Below are 10,112 nucleotides of genomic sequence, written 5' to 3'. Positions count from 1 at the left end.
GAGAGAGAGAGGGAGGGGAACTCCCCCTTCAGATCTGACAGTGTGGACACGACATGCAGCTACTTCCAGTTTTTTTTTTTTGCCATCTTCCTCACAGTGAGTTGAGAGAAGAAGCAGCCAAAAGCGCAGAGCTTCCTCCATGTTGTAAAGATTTTGTCTGTGATGAGCTCCATTTTAGAAGAATTTAGCTCTTATAGACTTAAAATTCAGCCGACAGTATAGGGAAAAATATGATGAGTAGCGACCGGAGGAGCAGATATTTTGACTTTTGCGTGTATTTGTTGGGTTAAACTCCATACAAGTCCATACAAATACATTTCTGTATGGAAATAAACGTGTTATTCTGAAGCATTATCACTGGTATCAACAGAGTAAACTACTAAATGCATTTTTACCAAATAAGGCTTTTAGGTAAAGGACATTTACAGGAATAACAATGCTGATTTTGTAAACAGCAGTGTAGTGTAATTTTTAATGTTTAAAGTTTTTTTTTTTATTATATGGATTAAATACAATATGTAATCTATGCCACTATGGGGGTCTCTCATAACAAGGCAATAACAAATGACAAAGTTTGATGACGTTGTGAAGTAGCATGAGTTGCTGTTTTGCAATCAAAGGACACCCTGGAGGGCTTGAAAGCCAAGCTGCTAACATCATTAGTTCAGCTTGTTTCTCTGATAACTTAAGTTCCAGATGTCGGGTGACTAAGCGACCAAGATCCAAAAAGTGTACTGTAAAAATGTGGTTTAAAACTAGATAAAAACATTTGGTTTAAACATTGTTGGATGTTATATATTATACATTTAAGTAGAACAAATATTAAACATTGGTGAAATGTGAAGTTATTGGCGAAATGCTCCCCAGTGTGAAAACACATAGTGAAGTGATTCAGGTATAACAATGGATTATGGATTATCAAAGCGCAGGTGGCAGAAGCCTCAGCTCTTCCAGTTATCCACAATCAGGATACTGAACCTCAATTTGTTCTTGATGAGCAGGTCAGAGTGAGCAATGTTAAAACACAATACAGCACTGCATTAAAAAAAGAAAGGAAATGACCTATTGCAGTCTCAATAAATAGCTTTCCCATCTCCTGTAAAATCATTTGCTTGGACTTAACAAATCAATTTCAGCTGAATTGATGGAATTATGTTGTATCAACTTGAAAACAGTGAGTGGGAATCTTTTTGTTTTTAAGTTGAGTCAAGGTCTTTTTTTTCTTTTTTTTTTACCTGGTGAGCCGCCGTATTTGTAAGATAAGATGATTTATAATGATGATGATATTATGATGATATAATGATAATGATTTAAGATATTATTTAATATGACCCAGACTGCCCACAGCAAAAGTTCTTCTTAGAGAATAGTACTCCATTGATTTAATCACAAAGTTTGGGGAGTCAATCGATGCAGCAGAGACCAAGACATCCGGACTTTTAGAATCCTAGTCTACAGTTCCCATGACCCAGTTTGATAGCATCTTTCTATCACTCCATGCAAAGCACCCTTTAGTATCAAACCCCCAAAAGTTCATACTGTAAAGCATATTTTTCCTTACAAATGTTCCAGCCCAAGCGATAACGAGAGAGCGAGATAGAGATAATGACATTGCTCATTTATTTTCTCAGACTTGACAGAGCTCCTGGATGACCACAGAGGACATTATGTAACAGTTTTCACAAGCTGAGTTGTGCCCCTTGTGAGGCACAGTAGCAGTGTTCCCCTATGTGCATTCAACACAGCTGTAGCACCACTGCTATATAAAAATCTCACCAAACACAATAAACTACTACTATTTCTGCTTTAAGCAACCAGAGTCAGGATTATAAACATCAACACCCCTAGACATTACCACCCTTTAGCTGTCTGTTATTGTGTAATTGGTCGTTCAAAAGCGCAGCGGGCAACTATCTACCTATTAGAATAAAGTTCTGCAAAGATGTAGAGATGACACAGAACAGCTAAAGACCACTCCTCTAACAAAGGTGGGAAAAAACAGACTTCCTCGTCAGTGAGATGTATAGAGAATGTATATTGTATAGCAAAAGGATCAGAGGTCCTAAAGCTAGGGTAGGTAATGTAAACTAGCAAGAGACCGCTAGATTTTGAAAGTATCCAACGAAAAAAATCCCACCCCCTCCCTTCAGATCTCCCTCCGAAGCCACTCCTCCAACACACATGAACATGCAGTGGCTGAGAGGAGAACAGTGCATAGTTGTCATCGCTGACCATATCAAACTACCACATTCATACATGGTTCTACATACTCCATAGTTCAGTAAAATAAATAAAAATTCCTCACATTTACCCTTCAAACAGTGCGATTTTATTCTCATTGGAACAAGTTGCCTTTGATTTTTAATTAATTTTATATTTTAAAAAAAGCAAAAAAAGCAAAAAAACATTGCAACATGCATTGCATTTTTATAAAAGCTGCTGTGAAATCAGGCAGGCAAGCCACAACAATCCCAAAAACTGAAAATGAAGGAGGGGAGACAGGTTATTTGTCTCCTGTATGAGAAATAGGGGTGTAAGAAAATATAGAAAAAATCTATTCACAAAAACATTGTATCAATTTATGTAAACTGATAACCGTGACGTTAGATGCTACAGTGATTGTGATAAATACAAATCCCCCTCTTCTGGTTGTAAAAAAGTAAACTTTTTTTTTACTGTATGACCGTTTTTCTAAATTTAGATTTAAAAATAAATAAATCACATTATATCACCTTGCTTACAGTATCAAAGTATGATCGTAACCCCTGTAAAAACTGCATATATATCTAATGCAGTTTGAGACTGTTTAGCATGGCGGCTCTGTGAATATAGCTTGTGTTCAGGTCTTAGATCTTAGATCATTTTTTAAATTTAGATCTTATAATCTTATAATCATATAATATCTTCTTCACAGAATCAAATAAACTACTGTGTATATTTTTTAAGTTTTCTTGCACCCCTTACAAACAAGAAGGCCTTGCAGCCTTGCTTTGGCAACCCCTAGTGGGGGTCCCGACCCCCAGGTTGGGAACTACTGGCTTAATCAAGTACCATTGTTTATCAGAAAGTATGAAAGAGAGGTGAGAGGAGGAGAGACATGACAAAACACAGGACAGAGGCATTCTTTATTAAACGTATTTCAGCATCTACAACTTCATACAAATACGTTTCTAAAGCCCTTCTTGTGTAAGCAGCCACAGTAAAAATAATTAGACAGGAGAAAAATAAAACTCACATCAGCATTGCTGCTAGAAGACTTCCTAGGGAAACACTGATCATAGTGCAAGACTTCACAGCATTTTTCTCATGTTTTTGTTGGCTGTTTCTTTGTGTTTTTGCAGTTTCCTAATGAGCTTGTTCATCATCTACAGGAAAAGGAAATACCCCACCCTCAGTAATACAGAGTTGGTCAAACTATATGTTCCTTATCTATATACACAATATGTTCACCTTTTTGATCATAGAATTCACAGCAAATAACAGTGTCACTCAAAAATAATATACCAGATCATGGCATTTTGATACAGTCCATACATAAATTAAACCTAAATTCCTTTATATGTATAAAATAAATAGCTTTTTTCAGTGTTTTGCTCTATAAACTAATTAACCGACAAAATGGCAGTTTAATGTATGACTCAGAGGCAATTGGCTTGATTGTGTTCTGCTTTTTTATTTTTTTACTCTCCACATCCTCCAAACAGGCTGCTCATTTTTTATCTCCTATGTGCAGCAAAGGAGGCTTTAAATATAAGAACACAGAAGGAAGGATGTTAATTTCTGTACAAATACACTTCTATTCCCGACAGTCACATCTCCTCTGTGCTTTTTCTAATCGGTTCTGCATACACTGCTTCACTCAATTCTTTAACTTTGTTAGCCAAAGTATTGGACTAAAATTTGAGACAATTATTTCCTTTCTCTCTCTCTTTTTTTTTTTTTTTTTATGTTTGTTTGTTCTATACAAATCCAGGACACTGAGTTTCTCCAGAGGCTGAATATATCATGCTTCTCTTCCTGCTCTTCAATCCTCTTCATATCCTTAAATGTTAGTTCTCTTTGTACTGGCTTATATTTGCTTCAAGCGTGACATTCTAGGTCTCCAGCAAATCTTTGCATTTCCCAGAAGACGACATGTTTGACACAGGGTATTATGGCCACATGAAAATGCGTACTGTCTCCACATTGAACGCAGTTCCTACACACATATATTTACCAGCCTGAGGTTGTCTTTCAGTCAGAATGTGCGGCCTTATTTTCTTCGAACAAAAAGCCCCTTTAAGATGCGTGACAGAAAATACCATGGAAAGAAGTAGCTTGCATAAGATGACAAAGGATGACATTCACTGTTATACAAGTCTGTGTTGCTTAATCACTTTGATTGATTGAGCAGTTATAGTATAGCATAATTACTTCCCTCCCATTGACAATAAATGGTAAATGGACCTGTACAGCGCCTTTCTAGTCTTCCGACCACTCAAAGCGCTTTTACACTACGTGCCACATTCACCCTTTCACACACACATTCACTACTCAGTGATGGCAAAGTCCATCGAACAGAAACCAACATTCATACACATTCACACACCGATGCACAGCATCGGGAGCAATTTGGGGTTCAGTATCTTGCTCAAGGACACTTCAACATATGGCACCAGGAGCCGGGGATCGAACCCACAACCTTCCAATTAAGGAACGACTCGTTCTGCCTCTGAGCCATAGCTGCTCAGTCACCTAGTTCAACCCCACTAATTAAGTTTGTACTCCCTTTAGACAACACACAAATAGAAGAATAGAATAAAGTTAAAATATAAAAATTTCAATATTTTTAGTCGGGCAAAGTAAGATTTTCATTGTACGTATAAACCAATGTGTTTCTTACTGTACATATGACAATAAACCTATTGCATCTTGAATCTATTCAGCTGAACTACATTTTTACTTGATTTTGTCTCCAAGGCACAGGGTTTATATACTTATGATATGTTATTTATGGCAGGACATCGATTACTCTTGGAATCCCTTAATCTGCAACCTCCAACGTCCTCTCCACTTCAAGAAAGGTCTGTTGAATAACAGTATTGTTATCTATTGGAAGAACAGCATGCTGCACCCACTTGCTGCTTTCTCAGTCATTTGCATTTACAGAGCAGGAGATGAGGCCAGCCACTGTGTAGTGAATGTTCATGTGGTGTTAAGCTTCAGATAAGAACCCTCCAGTGACATAACATGCTGGAATTATGTTTGATAAGAGATATGAGGTTAGTCCATCTGCATGTGTGAGATTCCTCCTCAAATTCCAATTCATAAATTCATTACACTGAATCAAAGACGCATTTAAGATATTCCTATGGGAGGCTACATTAACCACGTTTGAGCATCCTGAGTGGCAATTAGATCCAGGAGATGTGAGTGCAATCTCCAGCCAGACCGCCCACTAATCTGTTTATTTTGTTAAACTGCTAAGCTCCAAAGAACCTCTGGAGCAAGTTAATTATCTAAAAGCGGAGGAGACACATTGTTTCTTATTTTCTCTGGCTTTCAGTGAGTCATCAAACCTAATCTTCTCTTTGCATTTTGTATCACAGCAACAAAGCGAATGTCAGCACCTCTGCCATATGTTGCAGTAATGAAAAGCTTACCTTTGAAATGCCTTCCTTGCCTTTCTTCTTCGTTGTGACAAAATAAAGTCAAGCAGCGTTTCATTATGGCAGGCAATGTACGACGCAGGAGATTCATAACATACTCAAAATAAAAAGATAAATTACCTGAAACTCACCACCTGTTGGCTTGAAAGGTGGTTGTGAAAAGATTGTCCTTTGCAAAAGGTTTACAGAAGCACGCACATCCAAGCATAATAAATACTAGACGCTAGATCAAAATACAGTATTATCAAGTGTATGGACTATATTATTCAGTTTGTTTCTTCACATACCGTAAAATAGTGGCTGCATTCAGCTTTATTTCACTTTTATTATACTGGATTGCAATGATGACAAGCTTTTATGGATGTGTCAAAATGTTAATAGAAATCTCTGAAGTGATCCTTCCAATCCACTTAACATGCTCTCAGTGTTTCAGTCTATAACTTCTATCTATCTTATTCTTTGTTGGGCTGTATCTGTCCTTTAGCTCCAAAGCAAAGATGAAAGCATTGCTTTTGGTGAAACAATTGCTGTCTGTAACACTCAGTGAATGGAGCAGAGAAAATGTTCATGCTGCTAAGACTATGAGACAATATTTTGTTTATTTGTTGTGAAAATCATTGCTATTGGAATCAGAGCTTACAGCCTTCTGTAAAGAAGCAAAGTACATACTTTTTAGTGGCATCTTTCACGTTTATGGAGGATTATTTGATGTTTGAAAGATTGGTTCACTTATTTAGGATGCTTGTCCTGCAGCATTGACCTGTTTTCCAACAGCTTCTTTCCCCTAAATACCCTTCCCTGTTATTATATTATCCAGTCTAAATTTCAACCAAACTTCCCATTATCAGGATATTGACTGATACTTTGTTTCTATTTCTATTATTATACACATCTGAGCGTACAAAAATAATGACTTCCCAGGGTCTCACAGATTTACCTAGGGATATGACCAAGTGACCCTGAACCCAAATAATCAACATCAACAAGTGCATTGAACGAATCAGTGATTGGTTTAACTCAACTTAAATAACGGTGCCAATTAAAAAATGATTAAAAGTTAAAACTGTGTTCTCTGGGTACTCGGTTAGCGCAGTCGGTAGAGCTGGTGACCCATGTACAGAGTTGCTGTAGCGGCCCGGGTTCGAATCTGACCTGCGGCCTCTTTGCTGCGTGTCATCCCCCCTCTCTATCTACAGCTGTCATTATCCAATAAAGGCAATAAAAGTTAAAACAAAAAAAAAAAACTGTGAACTCATTACTGCAGTTCTTGTGGTTTTCTAGTCATTACGCCCCCAGGGTCAAAACAAACCATAGAGAATAAGCAAGGCATTAGGAAGTATATTAATGGGTGTGTCATTGTAAACTTTAAGCTGTGGGTGATTTTTTGTTGCTGTCTTACAGGTACAAGATTAGATGGAGGATATTAGAGCTGGTTCAGTTTAGTTCCGGTGCAGCATGGGTCTAGTGGGGTAAAGATGTGAAATAAGGATGTGGGAGGCTTGTCAGAGAGATATAGAGACAGGATGTAAACATGGCCACTGAGGAAGTCAGCACACCATAAATTAAGTGATAATAGTGCACATGTGCATCTAAAAATATTGCACCATCCTGCACAGAGGAATCCACAGGCACTAATATGTCACTGCTACTGCATGTAAAGATGTTATTGTTAGTTTCAGAAATGTCAGATAACCTGTACTAAAGGTTAAAATATTACAATTCAGTCCAGGCAGTCCCATCTAGATTTAAACAATTTATTGCAACAATAAAACATATTTTAGATAGATAGATTCTTTATTGTCCTTTTCAGGAAATTTGTTGCCACAGTCTGTGCATACATGTATACACACAACATTACCACCTGATAGATATTTAAACACAGCACGGACATCTAAACACAACACAGGTAATTACACATAACAACTACCGGGGAGTTTTGTTGAGTAATGCTCTGGAAAAACGGACAAAACTTCTACCATAGCAAGCTAGATTGCAGGCTAGTGATCTGTATCTGTGGCCAGATGGGAGCAGTGTGAAAAATTGTTTGAGAGGGTGCCTGGGGTCGTGTGCTATGATGTGTGCTCTGCTTGTGATGGTGTTGCTGTTGAGGTCTGAGAGGTTGGGGTTAGGCCAATAATTTTGTAGGCTTTGACTGTGTGGCTTTGCTCATGTGATACTCGAGCAATGTTGTTCCCTGTGCTCACAACCTCCTCGGCAAAACCTGATGTACACAACATTTGATAAACATGAGCATACTGTATAGAAACAGAATTCCCATAAATCTAAATAGAGTGGTGGAGGAATGAGTTGAATCACTTTTAATAGGGGACGAAGAGGCGGGGACAGGTAGGTCAAGTTGGGTCTTATCTTATTTATCCACTTCTAATTTATTCGCACATTTGTCTATTTTTTACAGAGCCCCTAAAGGGACATGGGGGAAAAAAAAAAAGAAACGTTTCTAGTGCGCACTAGATACTATCTTGTGCGCACTAGATACTATCTAGTGAGCACTGTACTATCTTGTGCACACTAGATACTATCTAGTACTATCTAGTGCTCACTAGATACTATCTAGTGATCTAGTGCGCACTAGATACTATCTAGTGAGCACTAGATACTATTTAGTACTATCTAGTGCGCACTAGATACTATCTTGTGCACACTAGATACTATCTAGTGCGCACTAGATACGATCAGTGTTGTGGCGAATCAACACATGGCTAATTTTAATATTCAAATGAGTATTAAACTAATTTGTCTGTAACTAAAAAATAAATGTAAATTAATCTGTAACCTCTTTTGTTACAGTCCGCATTTAAATGCCCTGTCCTGCAGTCGGACACTCATTTGTCCTCCTTTTGAGAAAATAACAAAAACAGTCCGCCTTTTGACACATTACCTTGTTAGTTTAATACTTATTGGCTTAAAATGTGTGTCAAAATAAGTAATTTCATTGGTTACATTTTCGTGTTGTGACCTATCAACACATGGCTAATTTTAATATTCAAATGAGCCATGTGTTGATTCCCCACAACACTCCATCCATATCTAGTGTGCACTAGATAGTATCTAGTGAGCAATAGATACTATCTAGTGCGCACTAGAAACGTTTCATTTTAATTTTTTTTCCCATGTCCCTTTAGGGGCTCCGTCATTTAAAAAAAAAAATGTTTTAATTAAATTTGTTTGTTTTTACTTTATTTTTCTTACTCCTTAATTCTTCTTTGCTGTCTTTGCTTTCTCCTGCTAACCCAAACCCATAGGAGGCCCGTTGCAGGTCAGATCCCCCCCCTTAATTTGGGTTAGAGCAAGGAGCTTTTTAGAGACTTAAGAGATAATGCCTAAGGCTGTCCAGTGCTAATATAATAGCCAGATATACCTCTTTACAATGAGTGCCTGGTATCACGATTTCCCACTGAGGTTAAATACAGGACGCTCCTCATCAGGGTCTCCCTCTCAAGCACTGTCTGTGCCCAGCAGGTGAATGGACCCAGATGTTCCTGAGGTCCTTCAAAATCCCTCTCAAAGTCCACTTCACAGGACTGCTGGTCAGCTTACATTTGAGGTCGGTAAAACAAGCTTAGTCAAAGTCGAGGACAGAGGCTCTCATAGTAACCACCTAAGTCAAAGAAAGACCTCACCTTAGTGTTGGTATGGAGCCTGGGGCTGCTCAGGATAGTTGGTATTCAAGTGGTCTAGCCCAACCCCTTTTCTGTCACTTCACTCTTACAGCACTTTCTGCATCCTTTGGTGGAGCACTTATTCCTCCAGTGTTTAGTTGTGTATGACCTCACTGACTTTGGTATAAAGAAAAATTCAGTTTGCAACATTGATCAGTATGGAAAACTGAGAAATCTGATGCCAAAATCACAAAGAACAAAGATCTATCAGTAATCTGCACTGCTTTTATTATTCAGTCACTAATATTGCCTGCAGAGGCACTCAGTTTGACTCATGGACAGTCCTGTTTATCTTTATATCTTCTTTTAAACTGTTAGTTTGTCATTATCAGGCAAATCAAGAGAAGGAGGAGAACCAGCATGATCCTCTAAATGCTGTTGTAAACACGCCGACCCTGAGGGGAACACCAGTACTGAAGAGGGGAGGTATAGAGCACTAGAAGACAGACCCACACTCTCTACTTTACAATATGCATTTCTATAAAATGAATGCATCAGAGCCAATGATGTGACTGCTGTAAAGATAGACACATTATGCAGTCCTTGTTTACAACTACATGGTATTTACCAGATAATTGCCTTTAGGCTATCATGGGTTACCGGTACATCACATGAACTGAACTATTGAGAAAGCCACTGCACAACTTAAGGTCCAGTGTGTGACATTTAGGATGATCTATTGTCAGAAATATAATATAATATTCATAAGTATGTTTTCATTAGTGTATAATCACCTGAAAATAAGAATCCTTGTGTTTTTGTTACCTTAGATTCATTACCTTAT

The sequence above is a fragment of the Dicentrarchus labrax genome, unplaced genomic scaffold, assembly GCF_905237075.1.
Source record: "Dicentrarchus labrax unplaced genomic scaffold, dlabrax2021, whole genome shotgun sequence".
Classification (NCBI taxonomy): Eukaryota; Metazoa; Chordata; class Actinopteri; family Moronidae; genus Dicentrarchus; species Dicentrarchus labrax.
This window is presented reverse-complemented; position numbering follows the sequence as displayed.